Source organism: Passer domesticus, chromosome 2, assembly GCF_036417665.1.
Source record: "Passer domesticus isolate bPasDom1 chromosome 2, bPasDom1.hap1, whole genome shotgun sequence".
Lineage (NCBI taxonomy): Eukaryota > Metazoa > Chordata > Aves > Passeriformes > Passeridae > Passer > Passer domesticus.
The window spans coordinates 48,201,934-48,227,178 of NC_087475.1; the positions used below are offsets into that span (position 1 = coordinate 48,201,934).

Consider the following 25,245-nt stretch of genomic DNA (forward strand, 5'->3'; position numbering starts at 1 on the left):
ACTTTGTGCAGTTTCATTTATCTCATCACATTTTAAATAGTATTCTTATTAATGGCAGTGTTGAAATGCTACTTCATTGGCCAGGACTCAACTAAGTAACACAGAAGGCCATCCCAATAATAATGAAAAAGTACATTTTCACATATAATTATGATGGCGCAAGAAAAGAAAACCAATACAAATTACTGTGGGTATGCTTTTTTTTTTTTTTTTCTAGAAGGAATAGTCCTCAAAATCTCTCATACTAAATGATGGAATGATTCATCAGCATCAGTCCTGTTGTATGAAATAAGGCCTTGGGTTCATCTGAGTAACTAGATTAGGGTTTTCTAGCTGTCTCAGAAATAATTCTGACATTGCTAACCTTGCTATATTTGTCTGCTTCTCTCTGTAGTCTAGAGGGAAATGTTTAGTCTTTTGAAAACTCAGTCTTGCACTGAACCTTGATCTTTTCAAGTGGACACTCCATTTTCACTTGCTATATCAAAAAAGAAACAAAACATGTTTGTGCAGAAAATACTATATTTTCCTTTCCCTTATATCTGTCAAAGCTCCTTGGTTGATCAGAAAAAAAGAATATACAGAAAATCTGCAAAGGAGTATAGTTTAGAACTAATGCATTTACAGTGCCAAAGGATGACTTGATGTAATGTGCTTGTTAAAATAACAACGAAGAAAAAATAACATGGGTTGATTAGGGAGACCTTCTGCATTGTGTCTCATAGCAAGCATCAGATCAAGAGCATGTTTGTTACATTTAAAAAGGTAATAACCATATTCATTTAAATTGAAGTATCTCTCACAGTTCAAATTTTTATTTCAGTGAGACCATGGTAAAATAGTTTTTTTGGTTTTTAAACGTGAAAAAAATAGGCAAGACATTCAAGATATTTAAGAACTGTAATAAAATAGTTTTAAAAACCAAGATTAGATATTCTTATATCCAGTTTTCCCTCAAGAAAAAACTAAATGCTTTTCCTTAGGAATTAGTGGATACAAGTTTAAGGCTTTGATTGTCAGAAAAATAAAATCTTTTCCAGCCAAAACTATTTGTGAAAATCTTTGGCTATGTTTTCTCAAGTTTGCTTAGTAACTGGAAATATGTATAAAGCACAGTTCTTTGGTTTTCAGTTTGAAATGTTAGTTGTAACTTAGACAAAAACATACTCACTGCTAATTTATAGAATTTCTTCTATAGATTTTTTACAGAACTGTGTAAGTATAAAGACTCTTCTGGCGATATCAATAACATTTAAGGTAGGTTTCATATGACAGTTACCTAAAGACACATATTTAGTGCTATCAGAAATTCCCTATCTGATATGCAGTTTTGCTTTCAGAAAGTTTTGAATGTTTGTAGATCTTATCTGTGAGCTGATATTGTGAATACCGTGGAAATTACCATTTTCAGCATATATCCCCTTTTAATACACTTGATAGTTACTCACTCTTGAGTGAACACAAACAGGAATTTAATAGGACTCAGTTTGACCAACTCTGCATGTATTACTTTTAATTATTGTTTTACACAGGAGTCTTAAGTCACACAATCATCACTGATGTCACTCCATGTCACTTCCTATATGGTGATATCAATGAATTTATTTCCCTCTTACTTCTATTACATTTACATTTAATAAATATGTTAGCTAGATACTATAAATTATAGTATCTAGCTAACATATTTATTAAATGTAAATGTAATAGAACTAGTAAATATGTTAGCTAGTAAATATGTTAGCTAGATACTATAAATTATCAAAATCTCTACTTCCAAATGATGAATAGTCAAGTATAAAGAATTCTATATCAATACTCTTCTCCATCTTTTGGACTTGTGCCTGACTCTGAATGAGTAAACTTAAAGACTTCTTTCAAGCTAGTATTCCCACTTTTGAAGTTGTTGACTTCAAAGAGAAGTGTGATTTTAAATGGCTTAGGATATAAGTCAATAATTCAGGAATGTAATTTGGATGGAATTGAAATATAGCAGGAGCTACACTGATAAATGAAGAAGACGAATTTTGGTATTAAAAATTTTTAAAGATAATGAATTTACCTCGGTATTTTGAAAGTTTTTCTTACTTAGATATAGTAGATCATTAATTATTTTTAACACTGCGTATTGAGAAGAATGATAACATCTGCAGTCAAAATGTGTTTGTGCAAGGACAATTGGTGCTTTTAGAAATGTAACACTGTGTAACATGTTTTGGGTTCAACCAATTATTTTATACTAGGAAAAGCTGGTATTAGCAGCCTGATACACATAACCATTATGTTTCCACACATTAGTTTTCATTTTATATTACTGAAACATTGGATCTTGTAAGGTATATCATAATTCTGATTTCTTGTTCATTGCCACCTCTGAGCACTACATATTGCAAGTGAAGATGAAAATGCTGGAATAAAATGTTCTTAAAATGTAGGTATTATTTTTAAAGAAAGCTTCCTGATTTTTGAAACATTACTTTTTTCTTCAAATAGTGAATGAAATGAATGGGAAAAAACACAGAGGAATTGTGCTTGTTGCAGGTTTAATAAATTCTAGCAACAGCCTGTAGAGCTAATAGCTATTACATTTGTAAGTTATGTATACATATGTTTATTTACTACCTTCTTAATTAATTTATTTCTACCAATTCCTACTCCTGCTCCAGAAGGACACAAGGCATGACTACGTTAAAATTTTCATTGATTTCTTAAGCTGAGGTGGGATTCATCTCACCTAGCTTTAGACAGCTGTAATGTAGATGTCTATATCTGACTAATCAAATGTTATTTGTAGTCATTGAAAAGAAAATAAGTGTTTCTGAACCACTCGTTATGTAAGACTACTGTAAAAGCAGATATAATTTAAAATAATTAATCTTTCTACTATTTTCAAAGGGAGCCTAATGTGGCCAATTTACTAAAAGCATGTAGCTGAGCAGAGAAATCTAAACTCAAGTATCTGGTGTAAATATATTTTTTAAAAAAGTAAAAATGCATTTGCACTTGCAAACTCAGAAGTACAATCTTAGAGATTAAACTATAATATTTAGTAGCTTAAGACCCTTATTTTCTATGTGAAAATAACGAACCATTTCGTACTTCCTGATTTACAGAGGGCTTTTTTAAAATTGTTTTACATTTGAAATCCAAAAATCCCTCAATGATTTAGGAGCATTGTGTGGAACTGAAATCTATTTATATAATTTACAGGTCTCTGATGTAGCAGGATGTAGTTGATGCCTTAATGTTGATGCCCATGTTGCCTTCTGGCAACACAGTAAGACTATGCCAATTGACTATATCAACAAAAATGTGTTCAGATATTCAAAGAATGCTGAATATTACAGATGCTCAAGTGTCAGATTTAAACAGAGGAAATCTACCAAGTGGAGTGTATATTTTCCATCTGGAATAAAGAAAAAAAGTCTTTCAAAGATTTATTATGATTTAAGGATTTGCTACCAGCACCAGTCCACGCAGTGAGATGCAATTACACAGCTGAGGACATCATGCTGTCAAAGTTTCAGGAATCTAGAGGGTAGTAAGTAGGAGGAATACAATTTAATTCTTGGATTAAACTGAAGAATTATTTTATTCATGTCTTGTTTTCTTCCTTTCTTCTCTTCTTAGTTCTTCTTAAAAACAATTTTCCTTTCACCAGCATATTGCCATTAAAGCTGGGAAATTACAACAGCTGTGTAATATGTAAAGAATCTTGACAAATGACCCAAAATGCTTTTCCAGATTTTCATTTCAAAGACTTTAGCTTTAATGCTGACTTGTCTGAATGGTGCATCATTACATTCTGAACATCTCTTAGGAATGCTTAACATGCTTTTCATAGTTTTCTTAGTTTGAATTAAGCTACTTATGTTTGCGTGCTCCAAATCAAAATGTTATGATTCATTAAGTTATATTAGGGATTTTCCATTTAAACATGTGCATATTTATAAATTTCAGACATCACTGTGCATGAAAGTAGACTGCTTTATACAAAGTAATTCCATCTATTTACAAAATATTTTAGAATACTAACACTTAAACTCTAGAAGTGTTTTGGGAAACATCAATCTATCTTGTTCAAAATCTTCATCAAGTACCTGGTGAAAACACAATTCACTTCTCATGAAGCTTTCTTTTGACTATAAAGTGCAGTGACCAGGCAATATAAGCCTGGGGCCTGTCAGCCACAGAAATTGTGACAGACTGTAGGAATAGACCAACAGGAGCATCAGGAAATTCAACAGTGATACAGACAACCCAGGGATAAGCTTTGGGAAAATGTCCCTGAGGAGAGTGACTGGAGCCAGCAAGGTGTCCTGACAGCAGAAATGGCAACAACATACAGACTTGTTAACGGCATCACAGACAGCAGGTCCAAGGAAGTGATTATCATCCCCTTTACTCCACACTTGTTAGGTCACACCAATATTACTGCATCCAGTTTCGTGTTCCTCAGAATAGGATAGACATCATTAAAGTGGAGTGAGTTCAACAGAAGACCATCAGAACAGAATGGAGCACTTGCCCTTGGAGGGACAACTGAGGGACCAGGGCTTGATGTCTTGAAGACCACTGTGAAGTGTAGAAGGTTTCCCAGAGAGATTCAAGACTCAACTGGACAGAAATGTCTTTGAACCCCAGAGATGCCGTGTATCAAGAAGGAAGTCAGACTAGAGTCTTCCTATATTCTCTTCCCACTTGAGTTACCCTATGTAGTGACACACAGAGAATAAAGAAATCAGATTCGATGGTAAAGATACTCTTCTGGGATGGGAGAACATTTGAGATTAAGCCAAAAGAGGCATTAAAAATAGCTGACTTTCTGAGATATATTTAGCCTCTAATTTATTATAAAAATGACAGTGATATTACCAGCTCAGTTTTATGTCTCTGCTCTGAGCAAGTAGCGGATTACAGGCAGATTTATTTAATTTGCATTCTGATAGGCACTGCTAAACAATGTAATTATGTAGGGTTCGAGGCTAATGGCACCTTTTTGACTCTGAAAATTATTTAGTTTCATAGAAAGTGATCACTGTTGAGACACGTTTAGGATCTATTAACATCTGGAACCACTGTCTGCAAAATTCTCATACAGATCAGACATGAATAAAGAGTCAAGTTAGTAAAAGCATTTAACATGTTAATACATGAGAAAAATGGTCTGACCCAGTTAGTCCTTGTTAGTTCAGTACTCAGGGCAGGTTTCGGCTCAAGACTGTAATTCCTACTTTTAAATGCCTAAATAAAGATGTCTACTTCTGACCTACAAACTTGACAAATGATACAGTCAGATATATATAATATTATTTGTGATTGCCAGTGTTACCCAGTATGGCTTCTAGTTCTTCATTCAGAAAAGTTAGGTTGTCCTACAGGTCCCTAGGTCTTGTGTCTTAAGCCTTCTAATTCAACTATGTAGTTGAATTAAGTTCTGGGCCTTTATAGCCCAGCTATAGTCAATGAGTATCCAAGATGAAATTCAGTTATTGAAACCTCTGGTGCATTTTGATACCTAACCTCCAAGTGTATATTGATAAGTGTTAAATTAGCCATCCAAAAAATGTTGGCAAGAAATGCTCTATGAATATCACAGATTTAAGCATTAATAAAATTCCACAGGATTTCCGTGTAAAAGTTATGCCAAGAAGCACTCTTTTCTCTTATTTTTTCCTTTGATGAAAATCAACATGGAGTTGAAGTGTTGCTAAGGATAAGAGATGGTTGCATACCTGCTTTCCAGTTGCTAATGGCTAAGACTTGAATCATTCCACTTATTTTATACAGACCAATCCTTGTCAGCAAAGCTAGCCAGCAAGAATCACTCACATATTTATCTTCATGAAGTGGAGTGAACCACAGGGTAGGATGTCAAATTCAGTTGGGTCTGAAGTTTAGCTGCATGGAATTGTTTACCTATTATAGATGTAGATATAACCTGATAATTTCTGAAGCATTTTTCAGCTGTATGCTATTTGAGCCTTGAATATTACAGATCATATTTCTAGTGAAATGTTAGGAAATTAGATGAATCCTAGAAGCTCTTTCACCAATATTTTAACATAATACGAATTTTACAGGGCTCAGTACATAAAACCATGGTATTCTATGCTTGTTTTGTCTATGACATCCTTTGTTTATAGATACACTTTGCTGAATACTCAGTTTTCCATTTAATTCTTTGGGAGGGTTACATGAATTAACATGCAAGATTTTTTCTTTTCCCCTTATCCCTTTTATGTACTGGTATATTAATAAAGGTGGACACCTATAGTTACATCTCAAGCTGTAAGACAATAGAAAAAAAAAGAAAAAAATATCAAGGCTCTGTGCAAATTTCAGCTGAATTAGAACATAAGTAAATAAGTAAATCTGCATTTCCACAGGATTAACTGTGTAACTATTCTTGTGGATCTCTGGAAAAACCTGGAATATGTTCTGCTGGACTTGAAATTGAGTTAATTTGGAATAAAAAAGAAGTTTGAAAGAGAGAAAGAGAGAAAAATCAAAAGCAGTGAAACTCACTTTAATTTCAATCAATACTGTTCTGTGATACTACCCATAATTTTCTTTCAGTTTTTTTACTGTTTAGTTTTGCATTTTATGTTCCTTGTAATAATCTTTAAACAAAAATGATTCATAGTGAAAAAGGAAACAATTTCCAATTCTCATTTACCGTGCATTTACCTAAGACTTTTCATCATGTTACAGTGAAATGTATGAATATTTTGATCCCTCAGAGATGTAGGTTTTATCATATTAGTATTCATTAAAACATCCTTTTGTTTTTAGGTACTTAACTCTTTTATCTGGGTAAATTTTATCTAGGTACTACAAGAAAGAATAAGTACCTATTTAAGTGAATACATACTCTAACATCATATATTTTCTAATTATAGGAAAATATTTCCTCCTTAATTTTTTATGAGATTAAACTTTCTGTTTCTCAGAGCAAGGTAGTGATTGCTTGCACTGACTTTGAGTATCTTAAAAATTAAAGAGCTTGTTGAAGAATTACTGGAGAACTTCTTTAGTAACCCCAAACATATACAGCTGATATGAAATGTCCAGTCTGGGTATGAAAAAGTTTGCCCTTCATAGAATAGACAGCTCTGAATATATAGAATTATAAACTGCAGGTTATGGCTACTGCTCCATTTAGCAAGTATAATGAACTATCAGTCCCAATTACAAACACAACTGTAATCAGATTCCAGGCAGATGAAAAAAAAAAAAAGACAAAAAACAACTCATAAATAAAGGAGCTTAATGAGTAACACAGCAAGATGTAAAGACAACTGTCTAAAACAATCTAAATAAGAATGATGTTTCTACAGGTGATTCTTTATTGTCTTCACTGTTATATCAGGCTTCAAGTGCATCCAGTGCTAACAGTCAGAAATATCTCTATAACTAAATGACTGATAACTAAAAGGAGAGGCAACCTAATGTCTCACTCATAGGCACAAAGCTGGATGTAGCAGCAGAACAAAGAATGAAATCTGTCCCTTACTGATACTGGATAGTGAAACAATAGCCCTAGAAATAACTACAACCATTAAAATTATGCAAGTATTTTTAAAAATAAAACAGCTTAGGATGAAAACACAAGATAAAGGTAAAAAAATCCCCAAAGAGGCAAACACAAATAATGAAGAGATGAATAAACCTCTTCAAATCAAAGTTCAGTTAACTAATATAATACTCTCTCTCCTTTTATAGTATTCTACTGCAGGAGTAACCTTTAAAAGTTTAGTCATAGGAAGTTGAACAGGAGGCCTGAAAAGAACCAGGAAGCAGCAAGATTGAAGGAAAGGACTCTGAGAACTCAGGGATGCTTTGGACCTTAAGCAGATGGTGATAGCAAGCCATTCAAGAGAAACACAAAATGAATGGGCTAGAATATTTTGGGGGAAAAATTCCCTAAACAATAGTACTCTAGAAGTATTTTGTCAAAATGTGGTGATGAATAAAAATTATTTATGTGATTTTTATGTTATTTATGAAAAAGGGATTATGTCCTTTACGTGAAATGCATTGAAAAGTAGATAATAATGTTGATATAAGGACTAAATATAGAATATGGGACTCTGTCCAGATGCTAGGAGTTTAACAATAAATTATTGTAGCAGGTTGGGTAGAGATTAATATAAAATATTACACAGTTGGCAGTATTCTGCACTGACTAATCTTTTAGAATTATGGACTATCTGAAAGAGACAAATAGGACTCGTATGCACCAGATAAAATAATAAAAAGGAAGACTATAAAGTATTACCGGATTTTACTGTCTTTGCGTCCATTAGTTATATGCACGGTGAGCAGGAATGGTAGCTATAAAAAATGGAACTAATTGAGGGAGAGTGTTTCACCATGGACATTCTTCTGTTTTGCAGAACTGGCAATGAAAATGACATAAAAGGTGGAAAAATATTATAATCAGGTTTTAAATTGAATGGAATTAATGGAATAATAACATTAAAAATTTGTGTGTGGAGACACAAAAGGAACATCATGTAACCTGGAAATTTCATCTATTCTAATAAAATAGGTCCTTAGAAAGTAACTTTAAAGAGCATTGGACTCATTTTTTTTAATATGAGTGGTGCTTTGGTATAAGACAGTAAGAAATAAATCCATTTATTCTTAGAAACTCAAGTGAATAACAGCTGAACCAACAAACCCAATGAAACCTGTATTTTAGCAAGAAGCAAATCCATAGGTTTTCTCCTGGTTTGTTTAGGCTATTTTTGGCTTGAGTGTTTTTTAACCCATTCTTCTTTCTTTTAGTAGACATGGATTTTCTTATGCTAGTTTTTGCAAACATAGAAAAGCTGTATGTTTTATCAATATTATATATCTAAACCGTGCTTTTGGATTTGCTGTGGCTCATGACATCTTCACAACTAATCATTGGCGCGTGACCATGTGAACCTGTTGACACATAAGATTTCATGTCTGTGCCAATGCAGTTGATCTTGATTATAAAAACACCCACAAGTTTTCTTTGAAATCAATGTACCACTGATTTCCCCAAGGCTTATAGCATTCTTCTTCACAAACTTTAAATGTTCTCTTCAAATGGGTTAATTTCACTTAGCAAAAGAAGCCAAAACAAAAAAAAACCCAAAACCCCCCAAAAACCAAAAATTTAAAAAACACACAAAAATAAACAAAAAAAATGTTGGGATGCTTTTGTTGCTGTTGAAATGGAAGTAAACACAAATGCAAGATCTTTTAAAGATAAAAGATAATTTTATAATGAAAGCAGTAAATCAGTAATCACTTGCCCTAATTTCATACAAGAGCATGAATAAGGTTTTAACAGTTATAATTATAGCAAAGTTGTAGATATTCTTGCCCCTATCTCACCTGCATACCAAAATTTCTTCTTACCTTCATACCTGCACTTATCCATATGGCTTTAAGATTGCCAGTTCCTAAACACTCCTTTTATTCACATGAATAATGGTGTTCAAGCAAGCAACTCTAGCTGAAGAAAAAAACCAAACACTAACTTCTGTCACATAACTGTGAGCTCATCTAAATAGTCTATAAATGGGGGGGAGAAAAAAATAAACTGTGAAATCTTCTGGTTCTGAGCTTGGAAAACTAGAACTAGTTACATAGTCAGAAACAGCTGAAAGTTATTTTCAGGATTTGCTCATCACCACCTGTTAGTCATCAGCTTTGAGCCATGTCAGCTAGAACTGACATGCCTTTGACAAGCTTACTATGCTTGAATTCTGTAAATTTAAAAAAAAATAGCTTATTAATTAACATGTAATTAATTTAGGATCAAAACTCATGTGTTTTACATTAACAAAGCATATTCTTGTTAGATTAATTTCATTCTGAGTAGTAGTCTATTTTAGGAGCATGGTCTTCTGATAATCAGTGACTATGCTGACTTTCATTTCAATTCATTTTTCATTTAGTGGTTTTGGCAGTACTAGGTTTATGGCTGAACTCAGTGATCTTAAAGGTCTGTTCCAATCCAAATGATCCTACAATTTGAAATTGTTCATATCGATGATAGGCATTGTATTAGCATAACTATGGAAGGCTAGATTATGCAAGCAAAATCTTCTATTTTAACATCAGGGGACAGTTGGCATTTGTTTCATCAGGGTGAGATTCTTCTAAATTTGTAAAGAATACCTTTTTTTAGTCATTCAAGAAACAATTAACTCCATACATACACAGTAACTAAAACAGCCAGCATTGCACAGAATAACATCCCAGACTTGATATAGATCAGTGCTTATAGTAATCACCCCAGCAATATACATGTCAGTTTAACTCTATCAATAATACTTCAAGTTGATCCTGCATCATCTCTAGAAAAGCCCGTTTGCAGATAGAATGAGGAAATGTATGTTGACTGTTCAGGTATTCTGTAGTTTCTCTAGCAGCCGTAAACAGCATCATGGCTTCCTCACTGGGGTGAATCCAAATGACATAGTGTTCCCTGCATATCTGAGTTTGGTATTCTGTCATTAGTACTTTGCTCTGAATTTTATGTGTTCCTTTCAGTTACTACCTCTGTTTCTGTAATTTAATTTCTCCACCTTATGATCAAATTTATGAGCAACAGGGATCCATTCTCACTGTGGAATAATTGTCACAAAACCATGTTTAAAGAATGTGCCTGCTTGCAGCTAATTATGCTTAGACACTACCATTCTGGTTCATATCACTAGGTGCTAAGGAGGTAAAGATAAAAATAATAAACCCATTAATTTAGAAGCAATTTCAGGAGATTTGTATTAATGTTATTGCTGTTTTCTTTTGGAATCCTTCTTGAGTTTGTGTGTTTCTTTTCTCCAGCACTCCACACATTTCAGCATTATTGAACGTGTTTGGACTTGAAGGGAATCTGGGCAATAATGTTTCCTGTCGAGGAAGAAAACAAGCAACTCTGTTGGGAAAAGCAGTATATATTTCCAATTAAAAAAAACACAAAAACCAACCAAACAAACAAACAAAAACAAAAAAACAGCAGTGGGGGAAAGTAATTAGTAAAAGCGTTCTTTCTGTTATTCTCATGGGAAATGTACATTAGAAAATATGCATATTTGAATCTATTCTAATTACTTGGTGATAAATGCTCGTATATTAATTTTGCTGTTCTGAACTTACATTTGCAAACCCATTTTCCTTTGAAAATAAAATGGAGAATATTGTCCTCCGAAGTGTATTTGAAAAATGCTGCTTGTCAGTTATCAAAATTAGCACAAATCGTCCAAAAGCACAGCATATGCTCAACGTGCAGAAAATGCTAAAATAACTTTTGCCTGCTCAACAAAGAAGCATGAGAGGTTTATTGACTTGCAAGCTTAATCATTTCTGATAGACCATTGTTATATTCTTCTTCTTTAGCTGCTTTGATTTTTTTACTGTTCATCTTGGGGTTTTGCCCCCACTGGAACAACACGTGTTATTGTATACAGTGTGTAAACTATATGAATAATTGAAGCCTAGACAAAATTTCTTGAAAAATACATCAGTCAGTGTTTTGCTGAAGTAATCCAGATCACAGCTGTTATTTCAAAACTTGCTTTAGTGTGTGGTTCAGTTACCATAAAATCATAGAATATCTTGGATTGGAAGTAAGCACACAAACTCATAAGAACCCTCAGAAGACTTGTTCTTATGAATTAATGTAATTACTTTCCCATAACAAAAAATTCAAATGTTAAAATACAGCAGTGTAAGAATATGGAAATAATAGAAAAATACTTTTGAAACACAGTGAAACTGATCTAAAATCAAGTCCTGTGTTTTTGAGGTGGATGAATATCATGGTGTATCTTACGGTCATCTGGATTGAGTTATCAAAACACTTTGCAGTGGTTTCTCACCCTTGTATAGAATTTTTTCTTCTGGAAGGAAACAATTACACTAGGATAACAATGCCATTTAGATATCCTCTTCACAGCTGCTGTGACGTGCATGGTTAATAATTTCCCCCAGATATGGGAGCTAAATAACATTTCTCTGTCTCATTCTTAATGGAGTTATACCACACTTTGTACTTAGTATATACATGGACCAGAGGAAGCTTTTCTGTTGTGGTGGTTTTGGTACTATTATTTTCCAAACCTGTTCCTCCACAAGTTCGTTCACCAATTTCCTGATTACAAGAGAGAACCATTACTAGCCTGACACAGATTCAGTCTATCCATATACATTCAAGGCAAAACTATTTTTGCACAAAACCATAAATTTTATGTGCATGAATATACACTTTTACAATAGTGCTTGGCACTGTTCCTTTTGCACTCTTATGGATGGCCAACATCTTTGCTTTGAAGAGGTTGTACTGCGTGAACATAATGGACTCTTCCAGGCAGAAAACATGGAATTTGCTGTCTCAAATATCTAGAGGAATTATGTCAAGGCTTCAGTGTGCCACAGAAAAAAATGAAACAGGACCATGGATAAAATTGGCCCATAAATAATTATTTTTAAATTACAATTGCTTATTATGTTTTACCCATACTTTTGTTGACGCTGTGTCCTAGGAAATGATAGATGAGAGGAGAAAAAAAATTCAATTTTTTTCTCATATCTGGTTAGGAGATGCACATTTCTTTCAGTGTTGCTCCATTAGAGCATCATAGTCGTAAAGAATTTAAAGTATTGAACTTTTTGTTGGCTAAAATACGCGTATGCAATGGAGATGAAATTTCTTTCAGACACAAAATAAATCTCTGCCTTCTTTTCTTTAACAATCTAATGCTTATCTAGCCCATAGGTAAAAGATTAAACAAAATCATCAGCCAATATGAAAATAGAAGGAAAAAAATGAAGAAGATAAATCATGTCAATGACTTTTTGTACTAAATAGTTACACAGCATATCTTTTGTATTTTTGCTGGACAATTAGCTTTGTTATTATGAAATATTGTTTGAAGTGCATAGTCAGCTGGCACCTGAGGTTATTTTAACACAGACTAAGCTTTCACCATCTGTCCTGCCCTCTAATTAAGAGGCAATACCTCCATAATTCACAAATGCATAGTTAAAATTCAATAATAAGTAATTAAAATGCATGTGTATGTTTGTCATTTCTTGCTGCATTCACCTGTTATGTTTTGGACAAATAAAGAGCAGGAAGAATTTTATTGCTTTTTTCTTATCACAGATCACCTTTTATACCAGTTCAATACAACATTTTTCTTAGTGAAGTCAATGGACTTACAAAATCTTTTATTAACTGTCCACCTGACCTACAGCATGGATTCTGGTCTAGTTATTTTTTTAATTATAACAATACATTAAAAAAAAGAAAAAGTTAGGTTTTCCATTTTGGAAATACAGCATCAAGGAATGTCTGCTTTTACTTTTATAAAAATGATTAGTAATTTTACCCAGTCCTGTTGCTATAAATACAGTCTGATAATATTTTGAAGAATGGTCCCCTCTGAACATAATGTGTACACTGCAGTGCAGAAATCTCTTCAGTTTTCTTTCAGTTTAAATAACCAGCTGTTTGATAGAACAATAGTTATGCATTGCATTCTACTATTATTTGCTCAGCACTACAAACTAAAATAATTGTCTGCCTTGCTGTCATATTTGTCTTTCATTTTATCAGGTGCATAGTGAATAATTTGAGTTTCAAGGCTAAGAGAATAGATAATTAAATTAAATTATTTCCCCAGAAGACACGAAAATTAATCCTACATCTTGGTTTTCAAAGTATATGTATTTGGTTAGAAAAACATTTATTCTTCCATTTTATAGCCTTTTCTCTGTTTGCATTATTGTGTAATTGCTTGCTTCCTAATAATTCACTATAGTGATTTCTTGCTAGAGACAGGTCATTGTATTATAATACTGTAGATGTGTAGACAGTGAAAATTATGGAAATAATGTACACCTCCATTATGTCAAAGATATTAAGACTGATATGGTTATATCAGTCACGTTACCATAGCCTTATATCACATACGTTATCTCAGTTCATTTAAATTTGAGAAAAAAATTACAATTCTAATCTCAGAAAGGAGAAGATGGAGAATTTTTGTACTAATCTCCACAATATAAAGGCAATTAAATATAAAATCTATTTTACTATTTAAAATAATGCTTAATTTTAATAATACATATATATAATATATAAAATTAACTTGATTATTTTAGCTACTAGTTATTATTAATCTTCAAAATAAGATTTCTAATAGCATCAGCAGGAAATTCCATCACAAGCTATGTCTAAGGACTAGACATGAAAATAAAATTTGCTATTATTTTAACAGAACTGATAATTTCAAGAGACATGGCTTACATTTGTACTGTGATTTTAATATGCCCTGGATGTTCATGCAAACCTCTCTACTGACAGTCTGCACATCTATTTCAGAACAGAGAATTGGCCAGTAGATAAAGAAAAAGAAGTAGTTCTCCCTTTATCCTAAGATGTGGAGATCCATCCACCCAGATCTATCTGAAAACAATAATTTTAAAAAATTAATATGTATGTTCCTAAAGACTAAGAAGAAACTAGATCTGCCTTTATGAACAGAACAACTGACCTGTGTCCTAACAGACCTGTAATTGTACCAGCACCTAACTACAGAATCCAGTGTCAGTGAGGCAAATAAAAAGTAACATATGGAATAAATCTGCCAGTCTACAGAGATATCTACAGACAGTTCTGGATCTCAGTAGTCAAGCTATCATCTCTGAACATACCTTCAGACAGATGACATCCTTAACTTTTTTCTTAATTCCTTAAGAGTGGTAAAACTAGTCTGCCTGAAGATACTTTTAAATTCTTCACTTTCATTTCTCCTATAATGAATAAATTAGAAGTTGAAAGTACCTAAGGTGACATTTCTAAAAATTTCTGCGGTAGGTCTTACAGAAATCCTAGTTCTGCAAATTAATGTAGCTGTAATTGTCCCATTTCTAAATAGAAATAATAATAAAAACCGCTACTTCATTTTTCACAACAAGAATTCCCAAACTGCTGTTCAATTACCATGCTTGTAATAGCATGATAAACATGCTTGATCAGAAACTTTTAAAAATAGAAGACCCTATGGTATGATTTATTTCTGAGCTACAGTTTATCCTTTTTTAAGTACCTCTGAAAAAATAGGTGGGGCCTTTCATTAGTCTTAACTACTACTTGGTTTTTCTTGTCTTCCATGAAGGTCTACAAAACAAAATATGGAAATCTCTGTCTTAAAAAGTTAGCATGCTTCTTATTCTCAGTGTAAAGAGTTTTTCCAGGACTTTCCAGTACTGGAAAACTTTGACACAAAATTAGAATACACACCAGAAAAACTCCTAATTATGGTAAGCATGCCATAAATCCTACAGAATAGATCCAGGAACAGACCTTGAGAAAATAATGCATAACTCAAGCAAATGTTAGTCTAAAGAATAGCTGAGATTCAGAATGACTCAATAACAGAATTGATTTAAAACTTCAAATATATTTGTTGACTTCCAAAAGGAACTCCTAGAATACTAAAAGCAATGAAGAATTTAATTGGTAGCATGATCTTATAGAACAAGAACTACATCATGGATACAAGAAGTTTAATATTTTTGTGGAAAACTGTTGTCTAAAGAGAATTTTAGAAAGTTGTCTTGACATGAGGAGCTTTCAGATCATGCTGAATAACTGTGTAGGACAGAGGAAGCTGGTGCAGTCATGTTCAGATTGCATTTTAAGAGTAATTCTTGGAGAGTTCTTAACCCTAACTTTCATCCAAGAATTATTTTAAAGAAAAATAAATGTAAGTAGATAAATTCACACAATGAAATTTTAAAAATCAAATGTTCTAAAAGTAATAAATAACAATGTATTGAAAGATGATCTTCATTTTAATAATAGTCATTGACAATAAATTAGAAATCAGATGGACTAATCTCATTTCAATGTAATGAGAAACACATTTTGCTGATATCTTTAGAATAAAATATCTGAGCAACAGAACAAATGAACAAGAAATCTTTTATACATACCTAACTATATCTTTGTCAAAGCTATAGTTAGAAATGTGATCTTAATTTTTGTGTTATCATAAAAAATGAACAAGTTATATAAAATTTCTGATACATCATCTCCACAACAAATTACACTTGCTCCTGGTGGCATATTTGTTTAGTGGTTTTGCTGAGAAAAATGAAACTGTAGATAAGAAATTAATATTACAATTTCATGAATGTTGTAAATTATATATGGAATTCCAGAATTTTATCATCTACCAATATTAAAAATTAAAATATTGAATTTTCTGATTTTTTTTTCAGTAGGGTGGCAGAATGTTAAACTCCTTCAGTGATAAAAGCTTTTTAACAAGTCTAAGATTTATTTATGTCTCTCTGATGAACTGCTTGCATCATCAGACATTCGGATTTGGCCACATTTTTGAATGTGTTTGGTATCTGAATTTAGTACACTATCTTTATATCATAATGCTGTGTCACCATATGTATGCACTTTCTTCTAGATTATTTTAGGAAGGAATGAAAAACCTTGGACTTTTGAAGATGTGAACCAGTACAAAGAGTACAATTTTGGATTCTTCTGTTCAAGTAAGTTTTTTGTGCATATAATTTTTTCTGTATGTCTCTGTTGTGTTTTATGCCTTTCTGATGTCCAGTCATGCTGATCAGTAAAAACCTTTCATTAAGAGAATTGCCTATAAACTGCAAATGAACCACTAAATTAATTTTGAAGTTCAGCTTTGCCAACTGTAATTCTTCCCTGGCCTTCCATGAAGACATTTAACAGATACACTGGACTCTGTTCAAATGCCTCAACAGAGTTGTCCAGGAAGATGAGTGATACCATAGCAAATACTGGCTGTCCTCCAGCTGCCTTTCAAAAGTAATGTTGGTCTCCTGAGTGCCATATCTGCCATCTCTGTGTGGATTTCTAATAAATCCTGGTGCCTCTCAAAAGGTATTATGAGTCATGTCTGGACAGCTGACTGACTTGGCCCACACATGGTGTTTGTACTGTGGGCTTCATTGATCTCTGCTGATGATAATGGAAGCAGACATCTAAATTTAAATGTCAGCATCTTGAAATTAATTTCATTCCTGTCATCCAAAGAACTCCCGAATATACTAATGACTCCTGAGTCTGTGTTTAAATGAATGAGATTTAGATATTTCAAAGATATTTTGTATTCTCACTGCAATGCAGAAGTACTATTTCATCCATGTGTTTTGTAAGATTGAAGAGATATGCCAGAGAAGAAGATGAAAAACCAGGAATGACATTCTGTAATTCCATTATTGGTAAAAAAAATCTCTCTCCATCTTTCTCACAAAAGCTGTAAGTATTGACAGGCCAGAATAAAGTCTCTCCTTAAAGCTTTGTCTTGTGAAGAGACCCTGCTCTAGAAGCCTTTCTTCATCAGAGAAGTGTTCTAGACCTTTGGTCTTCTTCATGACTCACCTCTGGACCCATTCTAAAATATAAATTCTTCGCTGCATTGGAGGCCCCAGAACTGGATTTAGTACTGAAGGTGAAGTCTAACAAGAGTAGAGTAGTAGGCGAGAATCACATCCTTTGATCTACTGGCCACACTTCTTTTGAAGTCCAGGATACAGCTGGCTTTGTGGGAAGTGAGCGTGCACTGATTGGTCATATCCAGCTTTTCATCCACTAACACGCCCAGGTCTTTCTTCGCAGGGATGCTCTCAATCCATTCATCCCCCAGTCTTTTTTGATACTGCTTTGGCTCAGGCAGAGGACCTTGTACTTGTTCTTGTTGAGCTTCAGGAGGTATACATGGTCCCACTCCTCAAGTCTGTCAAGGTCATACTGGATGACATCGTGTTCCCCTAGAGGATCAAGCATGCTACTCAGTTTGGGGTTACCTGCAAACTTTATGAGGGCGTTCTCCATCCTACTGTCCATGTCATTGATGGAGATCTTAAATAACTCTGGTCCCAGTGTAGAGTATTGAGGTACACCGCTCATTACTATTTGCTCTCTAGTTCTCATTGAAAAAAATAAATTAAAAAAAAAATGAGAACTGTTTACTTTCTGGAATATTGAAATAGCATTCTGGAGTCATAGAAACATAGGATGGTTTGTGTTGGAAGGGTTCTTAGAGATAATGTAGTTCCAGCTGCCCTGTCATGGGCACCTTCCACTGGACCAGGCTGAACAAAACTCCATCCAGCCTGGCCTTCATAATAGGGTATTTCTCTGTTCCCTTTGGTAATATAACACTAATTTGCTTCTGTCTTAATTGTACATTGAGAGCCAGCTAAAGCTAGCAAAAGCTGTCATTATTTTCATTACCATTGAAATTCAAATTAAAATTTAGTACAGAAAAGTATGATAGTTTTGACAAAGCTTTTGTCAGAAGACAGATCAAAATACAACTTTAGTTGTGAATACCAGGCTTATATCACTAAGTTATTGCAATTATAGTACTTCATTTACTATGTGTTTTAAGTGTTGTTCTGCTTGATTGAGAAGTTGAGTTTGAACACAGTTGTCTTTGACCCAGCTCCAGAATGCTAACAGCTCTGTGATGAGCTATGCTTTGCTAAACTAGCAAGCCAATATAAAAAGCTAAAATGAAATCTGGTAAATATTATGTATTTATGGGTATTATTTATTATCAACTTAGTATTTAGTATTATTTAGTATTTATTATCAACTTACCTAATAATTAATTTATAAATGTATGTGTTTTATTTCTGAAAACTGTCATGGGTTTAGATAATTTTTATAGAAAAAGGAGGGATTATTTTCCACATCTAGTCAATCCTTCTGATGAAAATCAATAAAAACACAAAGAAAGTTGCTATGAATTTGAAGCCAGAGGCGGAAGCAACAGAGCTTGAAAGAAAAAAAAAAAAGAAAAAGAGAAAAAGAAATTACTAGTAATCTCTGTCATCATCAAAAAAATAACTCTTCCAATAACACCAATGGAATTGTAGAACAGTAATCCAAACATTTCTGAGTTCTTTAAAAAGGTATTCTATTTCTCACGCCTTAGTGCTTCCGGCGTATTTTTACGTTTACTGTACATTAAATGGATTTACATGCTGTAGTAACTAGTATAGAGTTTGGATGATACTCTAATACCTTCCCATAAAAACATTACTTCTGTAAATGGAATAGGACATTTTAAAACAAAAACATACTTTGAAGGTGAAAATAAATTTATCCTGATTGTTGTAAGATTTTGAATATCTATGTGTTACTGATATTGTTTGAAGAACTTGAATAACCCTTGTCTATAATTTCATTGTTAGAAAGCTTGAAATCTGGAAATTAATTTAATTTTAAATAAAACAAATGTAATCATAACATGTCTATATTTTTCCAGTTAAAAAATTAAGTCTTGAATACTCAGCAAGTGCAACATAATTGCTTTTTTAAATTCCTGGGAAGATTGCTTTCAAGTCTAAAATATAGTGTTATAAATTAGACAGTAATAATAATTTTAAACAATATTGCCTACTGTCTCTAAACTCACTCTTTATAAAATCAGCTTTGGAGCCTTTAAATGACTCAAGTACATAATAAAAGCTGTGCTAATGATGAACCTAACTCTTAACTCCACATTAGGAGAGGACAAACTTCTGTGCAGTTTTGAAAATTAGATATACTTCCTACTGTTGTATTCATACTGACAATGTGACTTTGCCCCCAAGTCCAATGAAAGCTGGACTTTCATTCCAGCTCATGATTCTTGGAGTTGGCAGTATGTGCATTAATTTACACTCAGAGTACAATGACTTGGGTCATTTAGTGGTCAAATTTGATTTCATGACAGGATAATCTGCAGCAAACGATGTGGCTTGAGAGGATATCCATACCACCTGGCTCTGGGAATACTGTGAGGCATACCCAGTTGTTGACAGTGAAGATAGAGTAGAGGTATCTATGACTGTGAAGGCAACTGGGGGATGAATCTTGACCTCTAGTGCTCCAGTGGGGTCTGCAAATCACTGCTCATCTCTGGGAGCAAGAGGTACCAAGGGTTTTCCTGAGTTCTTCTTAGGTAAGTCCAGCAACCTTGATTTGAAAGGAGATCACATTCAACATTTTATTCACACTTTTCCATGGCGGTGTTCCCAGACCATCAGTCTATCAAAACTGGTATGAAGACACTTCTCCCTACCAGAAAATATTTCTTTACTTTGTCTGCATCTGTTTCTAATGAATAAAATATAATACTATTTCATTAATATAAACAAGAATTTTAAAGAAAAGCATTCTGACTCCAGGGAAGGAGCTTGACCTGGGGGTGAATTGCACCACTTGTCCTCCTAATTGGTGTTTTTTATCAATTATGCTAATTTTCTAAAACCTATAAATGTGTACTCATCCCTGTAGGGGTGGGCTTTTGTGGACATCTTTCCATAACTGCAAATGAAGGCCTTCAAATAAAGATCCCCTTTTATACTATCTCCTTACTAAAATTATCTCGAGTTTCATTTCCAGGTTGGGAAGGGAGAATCTGGAACCCTTCCTCTGGACTGAGAACATCCTGCGAGGAATTCTTTCCTGCTAGGAATCTTGTGAATTCAGTGCATTAGCCTGAGGTTAAGACACCATGATTCCAAGCAGTTTTCTTGCCTTCTTCTTTTGCCTTATTACATTTTTTTCATCTTTATAGCTATGTATTTTGTATTCATTGTGGGAATTCTGGAACTTTATCTCCATTCTTCTAATATTCAGAATAAATCCTTCAAATAAATGGGATTAATGGGATGCATGGGGAAGGAGGACAATGTTCCAATGATACAGTGAGGCCTTTTTTTCTAAATGTACGTGTTTACAAGGACTGAAACAACAACAAAAAATAAGGTGGAAGAAAATTTTTAAAAATGCTAAGAACTACTTCTATGTTCCTAAATAACATTCCCAAGGACAGTTTCCTGCTTCAGTTTTTTGCTTCCATTTTGTTTATTCATTCACTCCATACTGCCACTTGTCATTGTGTTTTCTAGCTCATTTAGACTTTAAGCTTCTCTGAGTAGGCCCATTACTTCCAATTTTATTCTGTGTTCCCTTTGTTCCTATTGAGTTATACAAAGAAAAGACATTTTTAGTAAAAATGATATGATGTAATTGATAATGTATTGTAATCTAAACTCAGCAATTAGTTAAAGTTGATTGAAACAAGGAATTTTCTAGTTTAAACAGCAATTGTGAAAAGGAATTATCTATGAAATAAATAGCTGAGATTTTTAATAAAATGTATAGGTTATAATAATGACAATTTTAATACAAGTAAAGAAGGATTTTTCAAAACCCTTACTTACTGTATAAATATAAATCAAATTGATGTCACAATTGATTAAATTATATTGTCAACCCACAATCCAGCTATGAATAAGAAGTTCCATATAATTGGTTAATTGTATTCTCCTTCATTTCTAATCCCTTCCAAATGTGTGATCATTAGATTACTAAATCTTACCTGCCTCTAGTCTTTTGATTGCTCAAGATTTCTGGTTATACAAAAGAACACCTCTTGCTTACACTACTGCCTCATCAATCTGGTTATTAAGCATGACCTTGGCTATGTTCTACCATATTAGTGAACATAATAGTCCAGAGCATGAGACCATTAATGACTGTTCATTTTGTGGGGAAGATAATTTCTTAGTTTACATTGAGGAGCTAAATCTATCTACTTTTTTGTAGTGACAGTGGCCACAAAACTAAACCTTTCAACTTATCACTATATGTTTTAAGGTCTGATAACATACCTCATTTTAGAATGTGAAGCAATTCTTCCAGAATGTAACCTAGAATTTGCCACAAGTCCAGATTTTGCTGTTGTTGGTTTACTTTTCTTACAGGAATATTATCTCTATGTAGTAGAATAATAGAGTTTTCCTCTTTATGTTGATGGAAAACGAAGTGGAGACAAAAATGATAAAATTCGCAGAGATGTTCATATGCTTCTCTAGAGACATAATGAAAAACATAAATAAAGAGATATATAAATAGATGTAAAGCAAGCACCTACAAAAAATATATCTCAATCTTATAAATATTTGGCTCTGAGCTTGGTGGAAGTAAGCTTATTATAGGGCTAGGACAGATAATTTTGTGAATTACTGACCCAATTCAAAAAAGAAATAACAAAAATATATTAGTAGTAGTAAAAGAACAGAAAGTAAACCATTGTGTACCTCTGTGATGACCCATGAGTATGTCTCAAAATAAGGTAGAGATGGAAGAGGTATAAAGAGGTCATAAAGAATGATCTATGAACTATAATGGTTTCATATACGTAAAACATCATAACGTCGTTAGAATAGGGTAGTTCAGCATGGAAGACAAATGACTGAAGTAGGATATAAAAGGGACTCTAAATCCCGTGTCCCTGTCACAGTTTTGGGCTAAATTGGTAGTGTGAATACGACAATGCTCAGTCACCAAACATAGTCACAGGTAAGTTCAGTGTTCAGGAGAGACTGGACTCCTCTGTCCTTTAGGGCTGACAACATGGTCAGGCATGGCAGCACCAGGGTAACACGCATGGGTCTGGGGCCAGGTGTGGAGTCCCCTCTGCTCTCTCTACAGGCTCTCTTGGGGTTTTTTCTAGATCTCTCCCTGATCATTTACCCTTAACTGAAAGCAGATCTAACCCATGAGAGCTGCACAGTGCCACAGGAAAAAATCTCTAGAACTTGTTCAATTCTCTAACACCAGGACCAGAGTGATCCAGATGATAGGGACTGATCACTGGTTCAAAAAAGACAATAGACAGGACATTTTCATTCAATATGAAGTTAAGCTTGCTGTGGTAGCTGTGGATGCTGAAAACTAAAACCACTTGAAAAAAGGTTTGAACAACCTTACAAAAAAAACTATATGGCAGCATCAAATATGAAGAGACCATTTAATCTCTGTTAAACTCATACAGTTAGTAAATATCAGATCATGTGGGTTATTTTGACAACACTCACATTCTTTTTCTCTTCCCTAGGGTATCTATAGCAAGCCAGGAGCCTCACTATTTAATTATTAACCTCCCTCTCAATGTGATTTGGACTGCCATGTTACTTTCCTAGACCATCTCAAAATGTGGTTCAGACAACAGCATGGAGTGGCATCTGCCAAGGGTAGGGAATTTTGACAAGACCATTTTATTTTCACAGTAAGGATGTAAATCACAGTACTACAATGGGACATTTGCCACTGTAGATGTTTAGTCTTGTTGTCACCATCTTCTCTGAAGGACTATTTTTACAAACTTGTTAGCAATGTTTTAGTCAGTCCTTTTGAGAGTGTAGAGACATATGGAGAAGTTTGTCACAAACCACTCTGGGAGTACCCAGAGTCCTTAAGTGATCCAGAGTGTTAGCAAGTCTATTTTCAGACCTATGTATTATTATATAATAGCAGTTCTGATTGATTTCTTCGCATTAATGTTGAATTAAGTCTGCATTTTAAGTCTTCTCTAGTGACTTCAATGTTATGGACTACTCACTTCAGTCTTGGAGCAATAACATCAGAGGTGGGAGGCACTTGAGACATGCTGACCTGTTTTTATTTTTGTTTTGTTTTTTATAAAATGTTCACAGTGTGCAATAGAGGCCACAGGTTTTCCCCTCATAAGTTTTGTCAGGTTCTGTTCCATGATTCCTTCTGTTCAGTGTCCTGGAAACTTATAAGAGAGTTGGAGGAGAGTTATGGATTGGTATTGAATAAAAGTGTGAATAATATTCGTATTTATAGCAAGCATTTGTGACACATGCAGTAGCAATTCACATGAACTTCCACTGAGATAAAATTTTGCTGTCAACTGGTTCTTATTTGCCAGATGTGGAAATCATTGACAAATGACAGACTAAAGTTTTGGTGAGGACCAGGGATAGTCAAGTAGGGAAATAAACTGCCTTCAAAGCAAATGGAATACAGACTCTTATCAGTGAAATCATAAGAGTCTCTCAGTGGAAGTCCTGATGGATAACTAGTGTTATAGATCCCTGCTAGAGACTAATTGTCAGCTTTATTTTGGACTGCTGTTGTACTGCTGCCCAATAAAAATGAGTGTGATTTAAAACACACCATACCAATTTCCAGCATTTTTTTAAGAACATTTTTGTTTTTTTTTTTTTTTTTTTCTGAGCAATAGTCTCGTACTGTTAATAAGATCTTTTAAATTGGAAATTAATGTTATAGTTAAATCCTCTTTGAAGTGCATATGCACCTGCACTCCAGAAAATAAAATGATAACTCAGACATTGATATGCCTTACTATAGTAATGATTTTAAGGATTAAAAAAAAAGAAAATTGAAAGATGTTTCTTGTAACAAGGGGATTATGACAATGAAGAATACCCATTTTAGAATACAGTAATTTTTTCTTTCCATTTTTTAAAATTAATACTTACCGATAGATTTCACTATCACTCTGTTTTTGGACTCTTTTATTTTGCATGCTAGCACTGTAAGAAAAGTACCATAATAAGGTGCTTAAACAACAGAAAATATCCCAGAAAACTGTCACGTACAGAGCAGCACAGTCTCTGTTTTCTGAAAAAAGATTTAAAAGGGTTATTTAATCAAAAGATAGAGACTCAATTCTTCCTTGAGTATTATTAGAATTTTTTAAAAAATGTTGTATAAGCTATGCATTGCAAAAAAAAAAAAAAATTTCTACAAGACTGTAGGTTTTTTCAAGCACATTAAGACAGTGTGTGCACCAATTTACCCTGCCGTGATTCGTTACTTGTCCTGTTACTGTTCACTGTGGAGAGGCCTACTAACAACTCCTCTAGGTATTAGTCAAATCTTTTGCAATTCACAGTCATTCCTCTCAAGTTATTGAACCATATATTTGTGTTAGGAAAGAAATAGAGTTAGAAAAAAAACTTAAATCCCCTAAAATTCCAGTCTGTTCACAGATGGCTTATGTTCATTTTCATACGTACCAAGTTCCATATGTCCAGTGAGCAACTGCAAAGAAATATGCTGTCAAATTTCAAGTTTAGTATCTTCTACCTAAAAACTTAATTTAAACCCCACTATTAACTTTCTTAGCCTTTATAAAATGGTCTCTGTAACTTATCATGGGTTTCAAAAATGTGTATCAAGGAGCCAGGTAAGCTCAAATAATAAACTGAAATATATGTGAAGTTATGTAGAGTTTAAGAAGTTAATACAGTCTTACATGAGAACCAGTATCATATGAGGAGACAGCTGGAGAGATACTGCCAGAGTTTCAGGCAGCTATTTAACTGTGACAGCATTTTAAACTGATCTATACTGAAAATTAT

At 33.6% G+C, this 25,245-nt stretch overlaps 3 long non-coding RNA genes across 5 annotated transcripts in view; 1 reads left to right on the plus strand and 2 right to left on the minus strand.

Moving 5' to 3' along the window:
• Positions 1–25,245, plus strand: part of LOC135295394 (uncharacterized) — a 69,365-nt gene that overhangs the window by 22,352 nt on the left and 21,768 nt on the right. For both annotated transcript variants that reach the window (XR_010357467.1, XR_010357466.1), the window contains exon 2: positions 16,476–16,560. This is a non-coding gene — a long non-coding RNA (uncharacterized LOC135295394). The remainder of the gene's footprint in view (positions 1–16,475; positions 16,561–25,245) is intronic.
• Positions 2,806–9,631, minus strand: LOC135295392 (uncharacterized). The gene is made up of 3 exons (XR_010357462.1): positions 9,397–9,631; positions 8,279–8,398; positions 2,806–4,708 (listed from the first exon to the last, which is right to left on the minus strand). It is a non-coding gene; the product is annotated as an uncharacterized LOC135295392 (long non-coding RNA).
• Positions 16,760–24,489, minus strand: LOC135295393 (uncharacterized). 2 transcript variants are annotated; one of them, XR_010357465.1, is made up of 5 exons: positions 24,361–24,489; positions 23,454–23,630; positions 21,721–21,920; positions 18,656–18,832; positions 16,760–17,820 (listed from the first exon to the last, which is right to left on the minus strand). It is a non-coding gene; the product is annotated as an uncharacterized LOC135295393 (long non-coding RNA). The 2 variants fall into 2 exon arrangements; XR_010357464.1 differs by lacking the exon at positions 24,361–24,489 and having other exon boundaries at positions 23,454–23,979.